The sequence below is a fragment of the Ursus americanus genome, chromosome 5 (genome assembly GCF_024610735.1).
Source record: "Ursus americanus isolate L20-20 chromosome 5, mUrsAme1.1.p, whole genome shotgun sequence".
In the NCBI taxonomy this organism is placed as follows: Eukaryota; Metazoa; Chordata; class Mammalia; order Carnivora; family Ursidae; genus Ursus; species Ursus americanus.
In genome coordinates this window covers 71860595-71880797 of record NC_142131.1, presented here as the reverse complement: position 1 = coordinate 71880797, position 20203 = coordinate 71860595, and the positions used below count along the sequence as shown (strand labels likewise).

The window sequence follows — 20203 nt, the reverse complement described above, 5'->3', positions numbered from 1 at the left end:
AGTGTTTCTCATTTGGGCAAACACATGACAATTAGAACCATTAGAGTACAAGAGTCAAATCATTAAAAAGGAAATGAGAAACAAGAAAGTGAGAATACTGGAGACCATGAACAATTTAAGAGTCAGATTAAGGCCAGTCAGAGAGGGAGCAATAGAACCAAGTACAGCTCTCTCTGGATGCCAAGGAAACAATTAATAAAGAAAGTGATACCTAGAGATTTTAAGCAATTTCCCCAAGACTCCCCAGCTAGATTTTGCAGAATCAATATTCCAAATATCAAAACTAATGCCTTCCCACTACTAAATGCTTGACACACCTTCCCTCAAAACCAATTTGTATTAGTTTCCCATTTCTGCTTTAACAAATGTGATTTGTTACAATTACATTTGACCCTTGAACAACACAGGTTTGAACTAAGTAGGTTCACTTATACATGGATTTTTTTTTTTCAGTAAGTACACTGGAAACATTTTTGGAGATTTGTGGCGATTTGAAACAACTGGCAGACAAACCATGTAGCCCAAAAAAATCAAAAAAATTAAGAAAAAGATATGTCATGAATGCATTAAATATATGTAGATGGTAGTCTATTTTATCATTTACTACCATGAAATATGAAGAAATCGATTATAAAAAGCTAAAATGTATCCCAAGCTGTGCACACAAACACAAATGTATATAGTGCCATTTGTAGTTGAGAAAAATGAAAACAAATGTAAACCTGCATATTAAATCACAACTGCATAAAATTCACTCTAGTACAGACAGTGCTACTGTAATAATTTTGTAGCCATTTCCACTGCTGTTGTGGTGAGTTGAAGTGTTGGGAATATCTGCTTTAAATGCTGTGTGATGCTAATCATCTCCCTGTGAGTGGTCTGTCTTTCCAACAGATTGTTTATCACAGTAAAAAGTGATCTCTGGAAGTTCTCACTATTAGTACTTAAGTTCTGGGGAAGTAAAAAAGTTGGATGCAGATTCTCGACTGCATGGGGGTCAGTAACTCTAATCTCCATGTTGTTCAAGGATCAACCGTAAATATATTTTCTTATAATCCTGGAGACCAGAAGTCCGGAATAGGTCTTACTGGGCTAAAGTCAGGGTGTCAGGAGGAGAGGTTCATCTCAAGGCTCCAAGGGAAAACATGTTTCCCTGCCTTTTCTAGCTTCTAGAGACTGTGCACAATCCTTAGTTCACAGGACCTACCATTCTCAAAGCCAGCAATGGTTGATCGAGTCTGTCTCAAAGGGCATCACTCTGGCACTTTAACTTTTGCTTCCCTCTTCCACATTTGAAGGAGATACATAACTAGATTGAACCCATTTAGATTATCCAAAATAATCTCCCTAAAGAAGGTCAGCCAATTAGCAACCTCAATTGCATTTGCAACCAAATTCCCCTCTGCCATGTAAATTAACATATTCATAGGCTCCTGGGATAAGGATATAGACATCTTTGAGGGCCTCTGTTTCTGCCACACTACTGTAATTCAGATTGCTTCCACCCCTTAAAAATTCCATCTCAAAAGTGAGAGTTACTCCTGTTTTCAATCCTAACTTCAGTAAATTACTAAATTATGACAAGGTTTCTTTCATTCATTTAGCCATTATTTAAGTACATATAAAGCGATTTTGAGGTTCAGGGTAATATTTGTGATTTAAAAGAGAGGAATAAGCCATAGTGCTTGTCTTCAAGAAGCTAAAGGCTGCTTATTCAATTTGATATGCTTCTTGTTTTCCTTCCTTTATCCTCGCGCCTGAATTAAAGTAACATTTCATTCTTTCCTCTTTTATTCCCTTTTCCTTCACATGTAGCAGCCTAATTTATCTGAATATTCGGCCAGTGTCTCATGTTTTTCAGTATTTGCTCCTTTATTTCAACATTTACAGAGTCCCTTATAAAGGGTATATCCACATGTGCAGACTGTTCATGAGAAGTCAGGTCTAAAAGAGACCTTCCGGCTCTTCCAGTCTCACCAGCTGTTCCTTCTTCTTTGAAATGTGTGTAAGAACCCAAATGCATCTCTTTCTCTTACTGTTTCCTACCTCCACATACCTGTCCCGGCACCTTGTTCCTGATCTACAAGCGACCCATCTAGACTTCATTTTGCTACTTCCCTGTTCAAAAGACTGTAAAGAGGCTTCCCTTATCAAACATTTCCAACACCAGTCTTGTAAGTCCAAGCCCACGCTCTATTACCGGGACCTGCTTTGCCTATGAATTATTTCCATGACTGTGATGGCATCTCCTTCTACTGCGGGCAGTCCGTCTTTAACCTTCCAATCACATCATGCTCATTCCAACCCTGAAGCCATGTGTTCCTGCACCTACTTCTTCCTGGAGTAACTTCTCTCCTTCTGTGCCTTTGTCACAATCATCTGTCACAATCACAATAATCATTATTATTATTATTATTATTGTATATCTCAACATGTAAGCAGAATTTAAAAATGCCGCAGTGCTCCATATTGCACAGTATTGACGAGTCTTTGAGGAGGTGACATGACGCTGCCGTAAACAACAACAGGCTCATCACTCCAAAATTTAAAACCAAATGAAGCAAAGAACAAAAAACTAGAAGGGAGCTGTAGCACATGGAATCCCTCTGCTGGTGTTAAGAGGGTGCAAATGAAGCACAAAAATGAGAAGCACCGGTGAGCCTATGGGCTTTTAAAGTGCGATACTTCTGTAACTCTTCACACTACAAAAAAATTACTGAGCACAGACATGGATACTGTGCCAGGCAACTAAAACAGGAACTCATAAAAGTATTGTGTGAACATCACTTTCTTGTAGGAATATATTGCATATCATAAATCATACCACTTGAGATGTACTAAAATAAAATGCAAAAAAAAAGACAATTATAATGTTTCCCTTGTAAAAATCCTTTTTTTAAAATTGTAAGACATGGAAAATTCTTGTATTGGTGCAGCACATACTCCTTTGGAAATACTTTCATATTCTGTTTTTTTTTTTTTTTATTTTTATTATGTTCAATTAGCCAGCATATATATATTCTATCTACTAGGGAACATCTCATTGGGAGAGGCCCCATTTTCATAACTGGTGGACGGATTGTCATGCAGACATTTTCTCTAGAGCATCTTCCTACCACTTTCCCTTAATTCCTCCCCCAAACTAAGGAATCTCAAAATTCAAAAGGTCTTAAAGAAAGAAAAAAGTGGGAAAAAAAAAAAAAAGGATAGTCCTTGAGGCTAAGTATATAATATTGGTTGCTTTAAACACAATAATTAATAGGCTTTAAAGCATAACAAAAATCAGAAACCAACTTACCTTGCAAGTTCTTTGTGTGTAAAGCACTATGTCTATGTGAGTAGTTTTTAGCCTTTCCTCATCAAGTCTCCTACGTATCCATAACCAAAATGGAACATCAACAGACAATGTGAGGTTTGACAGTGATCATGGGAAGTGGTAGGAGAGAGGAAAGCTAGTTCCTAGCAATCACCTCCAAAAATCCCTGTACTGCGCTGGTGGACTCCAACAGCACTGAGCCAGATGCATTTGCTGTATGAGAGCCATGATCATTTGGAAGTGACTGCCCATTTTAATTTGAAGTCACCCATGTCACGGGACCATGTAGGAACAATGATATTAATTTTTTCCATTTTTATATTTTCTGCAAAGATAAACCATCTTGCTTCCTTGGTTTAGCCAAGTGCCCCCAGTGCCAGGTTTGCCTGACCCCATCTATGTGAACTAGGGTAAAATCAAAGACAAGTGATATGAAGAAGAGTATGTAAAAGGTGACAAAGTATTGATATATTAATCCAAGGAATAAAAATGTAGCTAGAAGGCTTACCTGGCTGTCTCTAACTTTTAAGGGAAGTTAAAAGAGAGGGGAAAAAAGATTGCTTTAGCAGTCACACTTCAAAGAAGACATAGTTTTAGACCCTGAAGCCTCGGTGAACTTTGTTTCATTCCTTTTGTTCTCTATTTGCTACTACTAGTGAACATCATAGAAAAGGAAACAAACAAACAAACAAACCCCTCAAAATTATGTTCATTCTTACACAGTTTCTATTTTGGAAGAAGATTTTATATCACTTGATTTTAGACCCTACCAGAGAAAGATAGCTATGACAAAAAAGAGCTGGGGTTTTCTACAGGGGGAGCAATTCCTATGGTGGTCAACAAGCAGAACTAAGAAGCACCCCAGGAAGCCACCCCTAAACCCATAAGCAATTCTGGGGGGGGGGTGTTTTCAGGAAGACCCCTCTTCAGTAAATCCAGACATATCTCAATACAGCTTTAAAAGTAGGGAGTGTTGGGGCGGCTGGGTGGCTCAGTCTTTAAGCGTCTGCCTTCAGCTCAGGTCATGATTCCAGGGTCCTGGGACTGAGCCCCGCATTGGGCTCCCTGCTCAGCAGGAAGCCTGTTTCTCCCTCTCCCACTCCCCCTAGTTGTGTTCCCTCTCTTGCTGTCTCTCTCTGTCAAAAAAATAAAAATCTTAAAAAAAAAAAAGTTGGGAGGGTTATAAAGATCACAAGAGGAAAGGTGAGGGAAGGACACCTGAAGTATCACACAGGGCTGGCACCTGCCCACCATTATCCTGGGAATAGACAACAATTCTTAAGGGGCTGTTTTATCAGTGAAAACCAAACTCTATCAGAATCAGATTTTAAAGTTCTATTGCAAGACCTTTGAAACTAATAAGTCATAACCTCTAGGGAAAAGACTCCGGAATCTCTATGTTTCAAAGAACCCCTAGTGATCTTGGTAATCAGCTAGTTTAGAAACTAGTATTTTAAAGGTAATTAACTCTTAGTTACTTAGACTAGTGTGAATTTTTTGCAAGCATTGAGAAGGATTGACTAGATTCATACAATTTTATGTTTTCAAATGTTTGGTCGAATTCAGTAGTGAAGCCACCTGATCTTGGGTTTTTCTTTGATGGAAGATTTGTGAGTAATGATTCAATACCAGTTATGGATCCATTTAGGTATTCCCTTTCTTCATGAGTTAGTGTTGGTACATTGTAAAATTCCAGAAATTTATCCATTTGTTCTGGTTTAGCCAGAACAGTTCCTTAGCCTATAATCTCTTATAATCCTTCTGATTTCTGTGTTATCAGTTGTAATGTTCTTTCATTTCTGATTTATTTAAGTCTTCTCTTTATGTCACTTAATTTAGCCTAGGGTTTGTCAATTTCGTTTATCTTTTCAAAAAAATAACTCAGCTTCATGGATTTTTTTCTATTGTTTTTCTATTTTCTATTTCATTTATTTCTGCTCTTACTGTTATTTTCTTCCTTCCACTAACTTGGGCTTGGTTTGTTAATCTTTTTCTACCTTCTTTAAGTCTAAAGTTAGGTTATTTATTTGAGATCTTTCTTCTTTAAAGTACTCATTCATCACTTTCAATGTCCCTCTGTATACTGATTTTGCTGCATCCAGTAAATTTTAGTATTTTGTTCATTTTCATTTGTCTTGAGGAATATTGCAATTTCCTTTTTTAAAATTTTTTCTTTCACCCAATAACTCTTCAAGAGTACATTGTTTCATTTCCACATTTTTGTGAATTTTCCAGATTTCCTTCTGCTCTTGATTCATCATTTTATCCCACTGTGGTCAAAAAAAGACAGATGTTATAACTTTAATCTTAAATTCACTGAGATTTGTTTTGTAAAGTATCAGGTGATCTTCCCCAGAGGAAGAATCATGTGTACTTCAGAAGAATGTGTATTCTGCTGTTTGAGGTTGAAATGTTCTTTATAAGTCTTTAGTTCCATTTTTGTTAGCTCATTATATGGTGAGCCATGAGGGGAAGTTATGGAATCTTCCAGCCCAACCTACTGTCTGTGTTCTCCCCTAGGATGCTAGATTATAATGGACCCACCGAGTGCCAAGACAGGAAGAACTGACATCAGTCCTCTGCAAAGCCCCCGTGGAAAAGTTGGGGAGCTACTGATGCAAAGCAATGCTAACCCTTCACTGGGAGAAACTGGGAGCTACAAGGTCTCTTTCCAATCCTATGGCATTTACCCCAATAAGGGACTGCTGCGAGAGCGTCCCATAGCTCCTTACTAGCTTCAGTAAGTCTGGTTTTGTGTATTTCCAGAGTGCAAGACCCTTTGCTTTAGTTTCCAGATTTCTCAAAGGGATTTTGTCTGTGATTTGATGCTTATTTAGGATATTTGTGGGATAAAGATGGCCTGCGGGCTTCCTAATTTGCCATTCTGTTGATGTTACTGGATCTAAATAGCCATTATGCGTTTCAATACCAACAACTTTGAATTGGGATCTATGTTTAGGACACATAAACCTGAAGCCTTTCTTGTTTTTTGGTTTTTGTTTGTTTTCTTTCGTTTTCTCATCAAGGAGGAGGAGGTAGCTTCTACGCAGCAAAGGAAACAATCAACAAAACTAAAAGCCTACTGAATAGAAGATATTTGCAAATAACCTATCTGATAAAGGGTTAGTATCCAAAATATATAAAGAACTTATAAAACTCAATACCCCATATATGATAATCCAATTAAAAATGGGCAAAAGACATGAATAGACATTTTTCCAAAGAAGATATACAGATGGTCAACACACACATGAAAAGATGTTTAACATCACTTATTATCAGAGAAATACAAATCAAAACTACAATGAGATATCACCTCATAGCCATCCGAATGGCTAAAATCAACAACACAAGAAACAACAGGTGTTGGTGAGGGTGCAGGGAAAGGGCAACTCTTGTTCCTCTTGTACTGTTGGTGAGAATGCAAACTGGTGCAGTCACTCTGGAAAACATTACGGATGTTAAAAAAAAAAAAAAAAAACAGTAGGGAGGTTCCTCCAAAAGTTAAAAATAGGGTGCAGGGGTGGCTCAGTATGTTAAGCGTCTGCCTTCAGCTCAGGTCATGATTCCAGGGTCCTGGGATCAAGTTCCACATTGGGCTTCCTGCTCAGCGGGGAGTCTGCTTCTCCCCCTACCCTTCCCCTGCTCATGCTCTGTCACTCTCTCTCTTTCAAATAAATAAATAAAATCTTTTTTAAAAAAGTTAAAAATAGGACAACCCCATACGATCCAGCAATCATACTACTAGGTATTTACCCAATGAATACAAAAATACTAATGCAAAGGGATACATGCATCCCATGTTTACAGCAGTATTATCTACAATAGCCAAATTATGGAAAGAGCCTAAGTGTCTATCGACTGACGAATGGATCAGAAAGTAGTAGTAAATATATACAAAGGAATATTGCACAACCATAAAAACGAATGAGATCTTGCCACTTACAACAACATGGATGAAGCTAAAGAATATTATGCTAAGTGAAATAAGTTAGTCAAAAAAAGACAAATAACATATGACTTCATTCATACGTGGAATTTAAGAAACAAAACAAACAAGCAAAGAGGGAAAAAAAAGAGAGAGAGAGAGAGGCAAACCTATAAACAGACTTTTAGCTATAGAGAACAAACTGATTGTCACCAGACGGGAGGTGAGTAGGGGGAATGGATGAAACAGGTGATCGGGATTAAGGAGTGCACTGTCATGATGAGCACAGGGTGATGTATGGAAGTGTTGAATCACTATATTGTACACCTAAAACTAATTACATTGTATCTTAACTAATTGGAATTTAAATAAAAACTAAAAAAAAATATGAGGTAAAAAGGAGCTAACTAAAGTACAGGAAGAGGTGAAAAAATGGGTAAGAAAAAGAAATATTTCCTACTTTTGATACAGATTTTAATTTTGCTTTAGAAATAGTAAAAGGAAAACTGATACTATAAGAAATCAAATCAAGGCCTTGAGGACAAAGGAAGATTAATAAAAGAAAGTATTAGTTGAGAAGATGACAGAGTAGAGGACAGAAAATAGAGATTTAATTAATAAGTAACTGCAGTTCCTGGAGAAAATAACAAATAAAGTAGACATCAACAATAAAAGAAACAGTTTACTGCCTGTGTTCTCCTCTAAGATTTTGATGGATTACTGTCTCACAGTGAGGTCTTTGAATAGACACTTCTCCAAAGAAGACATACGAATGTCTAACAGACATATGAAAAAATGTTCAACATCATTAGCCATCAGGGAAGTTCAAATCAAAACCACATTGAGATACCACCTTACACCAGTTAGAATGGCACAAATTGACAAGGCAAGAAACAACAAATGTTGCTGAAGATGTGGAGAAAGGAGAACCCTCTTACACTTTCGGTGGAAATGCAAGTTGGTACAGCCACTTTGGAACAGTGTGGAGGTTCCTCAGAAAGTTAAAAATAGACCTACCCTATGACCCCACAATTGCACTACTGAGTATTTACCCCAAAAATACAGATGTAGTGAAAAGAAGGGACACATGCACCCCGATTTTCATAGCAGCAATGTCCAAAATAGCCAAACTGTGGAAGGAGCTGAGATGCCCTTCAACAGATGAATGGATAAAGAAGTTGTGGTCCATATGTACAATGAAATATTATTCAGCCATCAGAAAGGATGAATACCCACCATTTGCATCAACATGGATAGAACTGGAGGGAATTATACTAAGTAAAGTAAGTCAAGCAGAGAAAGACAATTATCAAATGGTTTCACTTATATGTGGAACATAAGGAATGGCGTGGAGGACATTAAGAGAAAGGAGGGAAAATGAAGGGGGGGGGAATCAGCTGTGGAGAGGAACCATGAGAGACTATGGACTCCAGGAAACAAACTGAGGGTTTCAGAGCGGAGGGAGGTGGGGGAATGGTTAGCCCAGTGATTGGTATAAAGGAGGGCAGGTATTGCATGGAGCACAGTGTTATACACAAACAGTGAATCATGGAACACTACATCAAAAACTTATGATGCACTGTCTGGTTACTAACATAACATAATAAAAAATAAAAGAAAAAAATAATAGCACCTAAACTATGCAACATCTTAAAATAAAAAAGGTCCACTTAATACCACAATGAAATGAAAGAAAGCCCATATCTAGACATTTCATGATAAATATTTTTTAAAAGATTTTATTTCAGAGAGAGAGATAAAGAGAGAGCATATGTGCATACCCCATACTGAGAGCAGAGCTGAACATGGGTGGGGCTTGATCTCACCACCCTGAGATCATGACCTGAGCTGAAACCAAGAGTCAGACATTCAACCAACTGAACCACCTAGGTACCCCTCATGATTAATATTTTCAATGAAGAAAAAAGTTATTCCATGAATCTACAGGAGGAAAATGTTACCTACAAGGTTTCAATACTCTGATTATCCCTAAAGTTTGTTTGTTTTTTTTTTTTTTTTCTATACCAGGAGACACTGGGGATATTTCATAGACTCCTGAAAGCAAAAGTGTGTGCCCCAAATATTTTACTCGAGTATGTTTCATCTAGGACAAATGTATGATTCTGGAATGTTTCAGGAAATACTTCACCTGTGCATTTGAATGTTTTAAAGTTATAATCCAGGAAGGGAACAATTGAATAATAATGCTCAAAAATTGAAAATTTATGGAATAAAGATTTAATCCTAAGTATTGTAAGAAGTTAAAATATTCAGCCTAAATATTTGTTGAAATAGCATTAAAAACTGAAGGCAAACTAACTGTTCAATAGCAATAAACTGGATCTAAAATCCTAGATTATGTCAACTCTGAAAGTGAGTGAATTAAAACAAAGCTTTCTGATTAAATATTAAATTGGAGAATGAGAAGAAATGTATTTTATTATTTGAGAAATAGTTTTATTTAGATAAAACTGAAATGCAATAAACTGCACATATTTAAAAGGATAGAAATTAGTAAGTTTTTGACATCTGAATATGACTTTGAAACTGTCACTACAATTAAGATAATGAGCCATCATCCCTGAAAATTTCCTCTTGTACCTTTGTAAATTTAACCTCAGCTCCTCCCATCCCCCTGCTTACCCTAACTATAGATTACTTTACATTATTTAAACTTTGTATGAATAGAATCATACCATATGTATTATTTTGGAGATTCATTCATGCTGTAGTGTGCATTGTTTGCTTTTCTTATTGTATGGATATACCACAATTTATGTATCCATTTACCTGCTGATAAATTTAAAAGAATGGACAGAGGGATATGAACAGACATTTCTCTAAAGATGACAAACAGAAACATAGATACTCAACATCACTAATCATCAGGGAAATGCAAACCAAAACCACAGTGAGGTATCACTTTATATCGATCAAAATGGCTAAAATCAAAAGCTCAAGAAGTGTTGGTGAAGTTGTGGAGAAAAAGGAACCTCATGCACTGCTGGTGAAAATGCAAACTGATGCAGCCACTCTGGAATATAGCATGGAGATTCCTCAGAAAATGAAAAACAAAACTATGCTGTGCTCCAGTCATCCCACCACTAGGTATTTATCCAAAGAATATAAAAACACTAATTCAAAGGGATATATGCAGCCCTATATATATTGCAACTTTATTTACAATAGACAAGTTATGGAAGCAGCCTAAATATCCATTGATAGATGAATGAATGAAGAAGATGTGGTATATATCTACAATGGAATATTATTTGGCTAGAAAAAAAGAATGAAATATTTCTATTTCCAACAATGTGGCTTCATCTAGAGAGCATAATGATAAGTGAAATAGAGAAAGACAAATACCATATGATTTCATTCATATGTGGAATTTAAGAAACGAAACAATCAAAGGGGAAAAAAGAGACAGAGACAAATCAAGAAACAGACAATTACAGAGAACAAAATGGTTACCAAAGGTAAGCTGGGGGTGGGAGGATGGGTGAAACAGGTGAAGGGGATTAAGAACACATTTATTGTGATGAGCCCTCCATAATAATATGCAATTATCTTGGTAAGCCCTCAGTAATAATATGCAATATTTGAATTGCTATATTATACACCTGAAACTACTACAACACTATATGTTAATTGCACTGGAATTGAAATATTTTTTTAAAAAGAAGGAAGAGTTAACATTTGCTTTTATATATGACTCATTGTGTTCAAGGTTTAAAAAATTTGTGATTCAATCTTTCCCTATTTAATTTTGGTACAATGTGTCTTTTAGAATAAATTTTATACATACATAAAATTTGGTTTAGTCATTTTACCATTTAGTCATATTTATTATTGTATAAAGGCACTAAAGAATCAGTGAAAAACAATGTGGAACAAAAGAATAGCTGTGAATTCTGAAATTCTAATGTTATGATAGTGCTTTTTGGGGAAAACTTCCTTTCAATTGGGTTTATAGATATGTTAGCTTTTCTAGAGTTTTTCTACTCTGAACTAAAAAGAATTTTTCATGTAAACCCATACCAAGACCTTCAGGGAGAATAAAAATACTCCTGAAATGTACAATAAAATTTAATGCTACCCTAGAACATTTCCAAATAATTTTAAGATCATTACAAATAGACAGTCTCTATGACTCCATTTTTAAGAGATTATATAATGCCTAGACAATTAATAATCCTGGTAGGGTACAAGAAAATATATGTATCTATGAGGATAATCATCCTTGCCTTAAGGAAGTACAGATGTTAAGCAAATATAAACACTATAAATAAGTAATTACAAATTGTTAATTGCTATGAGGCTAACTCACAGCCAAAGGAGAACACAGAGGAATTTCAACTTCCACTGCTGTTCTACTTAACTGAGAACCGCATGTCAGCAAAACAAGTCCTTGTTGTGCATGGCTCTCAAAATATATATGAAGTCTATTTGATTTGACAAGATGTGTTAAATACGCCACACATGGAGAAGTCTCAGAGAAGACAGCAGAGTAGGAGGTTCCAAGCTCACCTCTTTCATGGACACATCAGGGCTGCAACTACATATACGGCAACTTTCTGCAAACAACCTTAAGACTGACAGAATAGCTTTCACACAGCTTAAAATAGAGAGAGTCACATCAAGAGGGGTAGGAGGGGAACCAAACTCCTGGTGTGAAAACCCACAAGTGGGAGGGATATCATAGTTGAAGAGGTCCTACCTGAGGAGCAAGGGGATCAAGCTTCAGACTGGACATTCCCCAACCTGGGGATCCGCACCAGAAATGTAAGCCCCCTTAATGCCTGGCTTTCAAAATCAGTGAGACTTAACCCTGGGAGCTTTCAAAACCAGCTGAGCTTAACCTCAGAAGACCCAGTTGGCTACAGGAAACCAAGACTCCACTCTTAAAGGGCCAGCACACTATACTCACTCAGTAGAAGACCTAGCACAGAGACAGCAGTTTGAAATCACCCATAGTATATACAAGGATTTACTGACTAATTGTAGGGTGATCACCAGAGTGACAGGGATTGTAGAAACCTTTACCAGAATGGAAGTGCTGGTGGGCCCCATTTTTCTTGCCTTCCTTCAGCCTTGCTGGTCAGATGCTGGTGGAAACCAGTCCTGACACTCCCCACCTATTTGACAGCACCGCTCACCCACCCTGGTGTTCTCCTGTGGACCCACCCATCAGGTACTTTTCCAAAGTAAATGCCACCCCACCTAACCAAGCAGACAATCTTGGCTGAGACCAGTACCCCTCCAAAACAACTCTTGTCCCAGGGAGGTGGGCCAGTCCCACACACCAGCAAACCCACAACAGTTATTGCCAGGTCTCTCAGCCAGTTATGCTGGAGGCTGACACCACCCACCAGAAGGCATGAGCAGCTACAGCTGGGTTTCTCAACCAGCTGCCTTAGGACCAGGCCTGCCCACTAGGGCATCTTTAGCAGTTGTGGCCCAAACACAACAGGAAGGTACATGAAACCCACACAGGTGACACCCCTGGAGCAATCTGTTCTGGAGACCAGGGGGATTACACTACTGGGCACCAGAGGATGCCTTCCAATAAAGCCATTACTTTCAACACTAGGAGATGTAGCTAACCTACCTAATACATAGTAACAATCACAGAAAGTCAGGCAAAATGAGGAGGAAAAGGAATATGCTAAAAAAACAAACAAAAGACTAACACAAAACCTTTAAAAAATTACATGAAACAGGGACAAGCAATCTACCTGATAAAGTACTGAGAACTTATGGTCATAAAAATACTCATATAATTTGAGTAAAGTAACTCAGAACTTTAATAAAGAGACACATATATATAGAAAATATATATAAAAAACATAAAGAGACATTTATATACACATACATATATGTATGTATAAAAGAACCAGGGCTTAAGAATACAATAACTAAAATAAAACATATACTACAAAGAAAAAACACCGGACTAGAGGATACGGAAGAATGAGACAGCAATATGAAGACAAGGTAATGGAAAGCAACCAAGCTTAACAGTAAAAATAAAGAATAAGAAATAATGAGGATAGACTGAAACATCTGAGACTAATCAAGCATACGAACATTTGTACTATAGGACCATAGGAGTCCAATTGGAGAAGAGAAAGAAAAATGGACAGAAAACTTATATGAGGAAATAATAGCTGAAAACTTCCTTCATCAGGTGAAAAAAGCAAACATCCAGGTCCAGGAAGCATGGAGAACCCATAAAGACGAACCGAAGGAGGTCCATATCTAGACACATAATAATTAAAATGGACCAAAAAGAGAGAGAGAGAGAATATTAAAAGCAGCAAGGCAAAAACAAATAGTTACATACAATGGAAACCCCATAAGGCTATCAACTGATTTTTCAGAAGAAACTTTGCAGGCCTGAAGAAAGTAGCATGGTAAGTTCAAAATGCTAAAAGCAACAAACCCACATCCAAAAATCCTCTACACAATGAAGCTATCATTCAGAATTGAATGAGAGAGAAAGAATTTTCCAGACAAACAAAAGTTAAAGGAGTCCATTACCAGTAAACCAGCCTTACAAGGAGTATTAAAGGGACTTTTTAGCAGAAAAGAAAAGGCCATAACTAGACTTAAAAAATTTATAAAAGAAAAATCTCGCTGGTAAAAGCAAACATATTCTAAAGGTAGTAGATCAGTCAATTATAAAGCAGGTATAAAGATTAAAAGACTAAAGTAGTAAAATCGATTATATCTACAAAAATTAGTTAAGGAAGACACAAAAGATATAAAATATGGCAAGATCTACACAAAATGTAGAGGGAAAAGTAAAAATGCAGTGCTTTAAAATGTGTTCAAACTTGGGGCACTTGGGTAGCTCAGTCAGTTAAGCATCCGACTCTTGATTTTGGCTCAGGTCATGAGATGGAGCCCCATGTTGGGCTTTGCACTGGGCTTGGAAACTGCTTAAGATTCTCTCTCTCTCCCTCTCCTTCTGCCCCTCCCTACCCCACTCTCTCACTCTCTCTCTCAAAAAAAAAAAAAAAAAAAAAAAAAAAAAAAAGAAAAGGAAAAAAATGTGTTCAAATTTAAGCAACCATCAACTTAATACAGACTGCTATATACATAGGGGGCTATATGTGAACCTCATAGGAACCACAAACCTACAATATAAACACAAGGAATAGAGAGAAAGGAATTCAGGTATAACTCTAAAGAAAGTCATTAAATCACAAGGAAAGAGAGCAAGAGAAGAAGAAAGGAAAACAGAACTATAAAAACAACCAGAAAACAACTCACAAAATGGTAAGAAGTACACACCTATCAATAATTAATTTAAATATAAATGGACTCTGAGCTAAAAAAGATAGGGTGACTGAATTGATTAAAAAATAATTAAAAAAAAAAAAAAAAAGGATCCATCTATGTGCTGCCTGCCAGAAACTCACTTCAGACTGAAAGACACACAGACTAAAGATACAGGGATGGAAAAAGATATTCCATGCAAACAGAATGAAATAAAAACTGTGGTAGCAATATTTAAAGATGGTAGTAAGTGACAAAGAAGGGCATTACAAAAAGGGATTGATTCAACAAGAGGATTTAACAGTTGTAAATATTTATGCATGCAACATGAGAGCACCAAAATATTTAAAAAGAGAAATTGACAGTAATACAATAACAGGAGAATTTAACACACCTACTTACATCAATGGATAGATCATCTAGTCAGAAAATCAACGTCAGTGCCTTTGAATAACATGTGATATAACTTTAAATGACAAAGATATTCAACGGACACATGCAAAGATGCTCACCATCACTAATCATCAGGGAAATGCAAATCAAAACCGCAATGAGATATTACCTCACACCAGTCAGCATGGGTAGTACCAAAAGACAAGAAATAACAAGTGTTGGTGAGGATGTAGAGAAAAGGGAAAATTTGTGCACTGTTGGTGGGAATGTGAACCAGTGCAACCACTGAGAAAAATAGTATGATGATTCCTCAAAAATTAAAAATAGAGATACCGTATGATCCAGTGATTCCACTACTGGGTATTTACCCAAAGTAAATGAAAACACTAATTCTAAGAGATACATGACCTGTTTATTGTAGCATTATTTTTAATAGCCAAGATATGGAAGCAACCCAAGTGTCCATCAATAGATAAATGGACACACAGATACATACACACACACACAATGGAACATCACTCAACCATAAAAAATGAAATCTTGCCATTTGTGATAACACAGATGGACCTAGAACATATTATGCCAAGTAAAATAAAACAGAGAAAGACAAATACCGTATTATTTAACTTACAGGTGGAATCGAAAAAACAAAACTAACAAAAAACTGTCTTACGAATTCAGGGAACTGATGGTTGCCAGAGGGGAGGTGGCTGGGGGATGGGCAAAATAGACTGACGGGATTCAGACCTCCAGTTAGAGATGAAACATAGGAAATATAGTCAGTAATATTGTAATAACATTGTATGGTGACAACTGATGACTATACTTATCATACTGAGCACTGAGTAATGTACAGAATTGTTAAATCAGTATGTTTTGCATCTGAAACTAATATAACATTGTATGCCATTATTCCTTAAGAATAAATTTAAAATAATTACTACAGTGTTTTAAAATGCCACCCATGATACATGAAAACCCAGAATGACTATAAATCTGCTAAAAGTCCCTAATCATAATTGTCCACATGTATTTTCAGAAAATCTACACTTCAGTTATAAAGAGCTATATAGCTTTTATAACGACATTCTTCCGGGGTGCCTGGGTGGCTCAGTCAGTTAAGCATCTGCCTTCAGCTCAGGTTATGATCCCAGGACTCTGCATCAGGTTCCCTTGCTCAGAGGGAGCCTGCTTCTCCCTTTCCCTTTTCCCCTCCCCCTGCTCATGCTCTCGTGCTTTCTCTCTCATAAATAAATAAAATCTTTAAAAAAAAATAATGGCATTCTTCAGGCATGTTACTATGACAATGTATATGGATGGCTTGCTTTTCTTTATCTTGTAAGGGTAAAAATGATCTCAACAAGTCAATGGCATTTATTTACTCATTCAGTATGTATCAATGATCCATGTGTGTCAGGTGATATGCCAGACACTGAAAATACTAGAGAACAAAATAGAAGTAGTCTCTGCTTTGGCAGGGATACTGACTAGTTATAAATACAGCTATTAAACTAATATAAAAATTGTGCTATACAGTTACAAATTATAGTAGGAAAATAACATGGTACTGCAAGAGGAAATGATTTGGAAAAACTCATTAAATTGAGGTGCAAATCATTTTAGTGTCGGTAATATGGAAATCGTACCAATGCTCAACATATGTGAAATTTTACCCAGAGTTCTTGGAGGTCAAACACTTGATTAGCCATTACCCTGTGATCAGAATGATGTGGGTTTCCAGTATTTCAGGATTTCTACCAAGACCTTGGTTGCAGAGTATCATCTATATCAGCAATTTTCAACTTGTTTTCTATCCTAGCACTCATGATGGATGATGTTGATTACTAATATATTTGGATTTATTTCTATTAACTTTTGTGCTTTCTCCTTACTCTGCTTGTTCCTTGATTCTCTTCTCTAATTTCCTGTACTCTATTCTATCGATCAAACTTTATTATCTTTTTTCCGTCTACTGGTTTAGAAGTTCTGTATTATATCACTCTTTGTGGTTAACTTTAAATTTTGAACATGCATATGTGACCTAACAAACCTAAAGTCAGTATCTCTGCTCTTATGCCAAAGAGTACAAGAAATTTAGACTACTGTAACTTTTAACCCTACTACCAAACATCTACATGTACATACACACAAAACCACACATGGTATCTCTATTCACAGTAAGTATCTTTCTTGCACTTCACCTATACCTTCTCTCTCATTCAAGACAGTTTAGCAAATGAAAGGAAGAAGAAATGATATCAGAGGATCCTACATTCTACTGTCATTTGTAAAACAAACAAAAAACAGTAACCATTCAAAACGTGTATTCCCTAGCTTTATAACTGGTGACACCTCAAACAATCGTAACTCACAGCTGGTGTTTAATTTCTATTGGGTTAGGTTAATAGTATTAAAAACACTAATTACCTCAGTAATATAGGTTGTATGAGTTCAAATTCTCTTCCAATAATTTTGTGACCAGAGGTTTTGTTTTATTAGTAGTTTCAGACCAGAACAACCTAGCCATACAACAACCACATCATACAATGTCAAAAGGTGGCTTGCTCTCCTGGCATTCTGTCAAGTTCAGTCTCTATCACTGTGGAGAGTGTTTCAGAGAAACTGTTCAAAGTTAACATATATAAACTCCCATTGCATTCGTGGTGTCTATGCTTCTATTAAAAATGTTAGAAAATACAAAAAATAAAACTGGGTTAAATACAGTAGGTAGATATACATGTGGAAATGTCTTCTGGCTTCACTAATTTTAACCAAATTCTTTAGAGGGCTATTTAGTAATATACATGTACTAATGAAACATTCAGGGAGTCTAAGAAGATATCAACAGTTTATTTATATATTGTATTTGGCGTAAGAAAAGATTCAGACATGTGTCTGTTCCAATGTTAACTCTAGATTCAGATACGTGTCTGCTCCGATGTTAGCTCTAGCATTTATGACCTGCATGACCTTCAAGAAATGACTTAACCTTGTGAGTTGAAATTTCTGTATCTATAATCACATCTATGTTTCCCAGTAGTTATGAAATATGAAGTAGGTAAAAGTGATGTCAAGCGTATATATACCAAAAACCGGCACAATACCTAACACAAGTCTGACAAAAATGAATGAAACATTTTTCATTATTTTTGCATGAAAAACATTACATAAGATCATAGCCTATCCTGACTGAGCTGTAAGAGTATATTATTTAAATACTGTCACTAAGAAATATTTTTGGAGCAGTTAAAATAACGGTACAATTCAGAACAACTTTCAGATAGACGCTAACCAAATAAATCCTATTAAATTACATTGAAAGACATTTTAAAAACTCAATTACTTAGACAATAGCTAAAGCACAGTATCTGACAAAGACATTCCATAAAATCCACCACTTGCTATTTCCAAGAATACTACCTTTAACAACATCATATCTGCTGTACGAAACTTTCACGGCTCCCTGCATCCTCACATATGCTTAGATGCTGCTCATAAAACAAACGTTGACTTGGTTCATCTAAGTCATAACAGAAACATGGAGGAGCTCTAACTAATTAAAGGATAAATCATGTCAATAAAAGATAGAAATCCTATATTGCCACTTTATTTCAAAACTACTTATAAGCAACACCAACTGGAGAAGTTTCAAACAGAAAAATCATGTCAAACATTAGATATAGGTTTATGCTGTTATATGAGAAAGCATAATGTATCTGGAAACTATATAACGGATGAGATATAGAAGAAGAAATGGATGTTCTTATTGAAGATGGAGATGATGGAGGAATACATAATCTATAAGGCTTAGTGAAATTTCTATGAAATATACTTTGCACATGTAACATAGCTTGTTTAAGAACCTTTGAAGAAAACATCATCTCCTGACTGATCTTTACTGTTTTCCTGAGAATGAACATGGAGACCAAGTGTCTCGCCCAGACTCATTTTAGGGAAATATTTTATATCCACTTCCTACAGAAAGACTTACGAAGAGGCAGAAGCATACAAAATGGACTTTTTACTTTTACTGAAATAGTGCGCACATTTCCCCTAAATGGAAATACCCACAGAGTTTAATGGGACACAGTTCTGGGTATTGCTTTAAAATTTGTCGTCATCATGGGGCCCCTGGGTGGCTCAGTCTGTGGGACATCTGCCTTCTATTCAGGTCATGATCCCAGGGTCCTGGGATCATTGATCCATGATCATTAAAATAAAATTGTCATCATCCTGATAGAAGCAAGGAAGACATTCATTTTCAAACAGAGCTTCTATTTTCTCACTTAAAATCTATGAAGACAATGAAAAAGATGAAAATTTAATGTGAGGTTGACAAACTTAACCATGGCTCAGCCATATGGTACTGAGAAAAAAGAAAACCCATCAGCTGACAGGAGATAGGATGTTTCTTTGCCCGTTCACAGCAGTGACATACAGAACTGAAAAGCATTGACCAAGAAACTCAGCAACGCCTGAGTATTCCTCCAGTCCCTTTGAATCACTGGAGGCTACTCCCTCAAATCAGCTGGTACCTAGATTTTAAAAGTCAGAAGTCAAGATATCAACACTAAAACCTGTTTTTTTCCTCATCAACATGTTTATATTTCCTTCTCCCTATTCTTGGAAACTAATTTCATACCATAAAATTTAATCATAAATTGGATGAAAATAAAACAGAAATAGAGTCTAATTTATTTTAATATGTTAAATTTTATTAAAATCCAATGGGATTTGTGTTTGTTTTTTTTTTTAAAGATTTTATTTATTTATTTATTTGACAGAGAGACAGCCAGCGAAAGAGGGAACACAAGCAGGGGGAGTGGGAGAGGGAGAAGCAGGCTCCCAGCAGAGCAGGGAGCCTGACACGGGGCTCGATCCCATGACACTGGGATCATGACCTGAGCTGAAGGCAGATGCTTAACGGCTGAGCCACCCAGGCGCCCTAACAGGGATAATATATAAATGAGTAACCCTAAGCACTTAACTTTTGATGAACAGTACAATGACTGAACTTACAAGATAAAATGTATTGACAAACCTGACAAATAATTTGTATAACATGGGACCATTTGCCACACATTTTTCTACCTGGTTCATGTTTTGAATATGTAACGTGTTTATAAAATGTACTAAGACAAAAATTATTAGACAATATCAGAAATCATCCCAGCTTGTATTGCCTTCACCTGTAAAATGGGGGACTATAGGAGTATCATATCATTACTTACAGGGGTGTTATGAGGATCAAGCGAATCAATAAATGTAAAACACTCTGAATG

General features: G+C 36.4%; 1 long non-coding RNA gene across 1 annotated transcript in view; it reads right to left on the bottom strand.

Annotated features, from left to right (window-relative positions):
• LOC148110146 (uncharacterized) overlaps positions 1 to 20203 on the bottom strand; it is a 441138-nt gene that overhangs the window by 56093 nt on the left and 364842 nt on the right. The gene's annotated exons all lie outside the window — the stretch shown is intronic.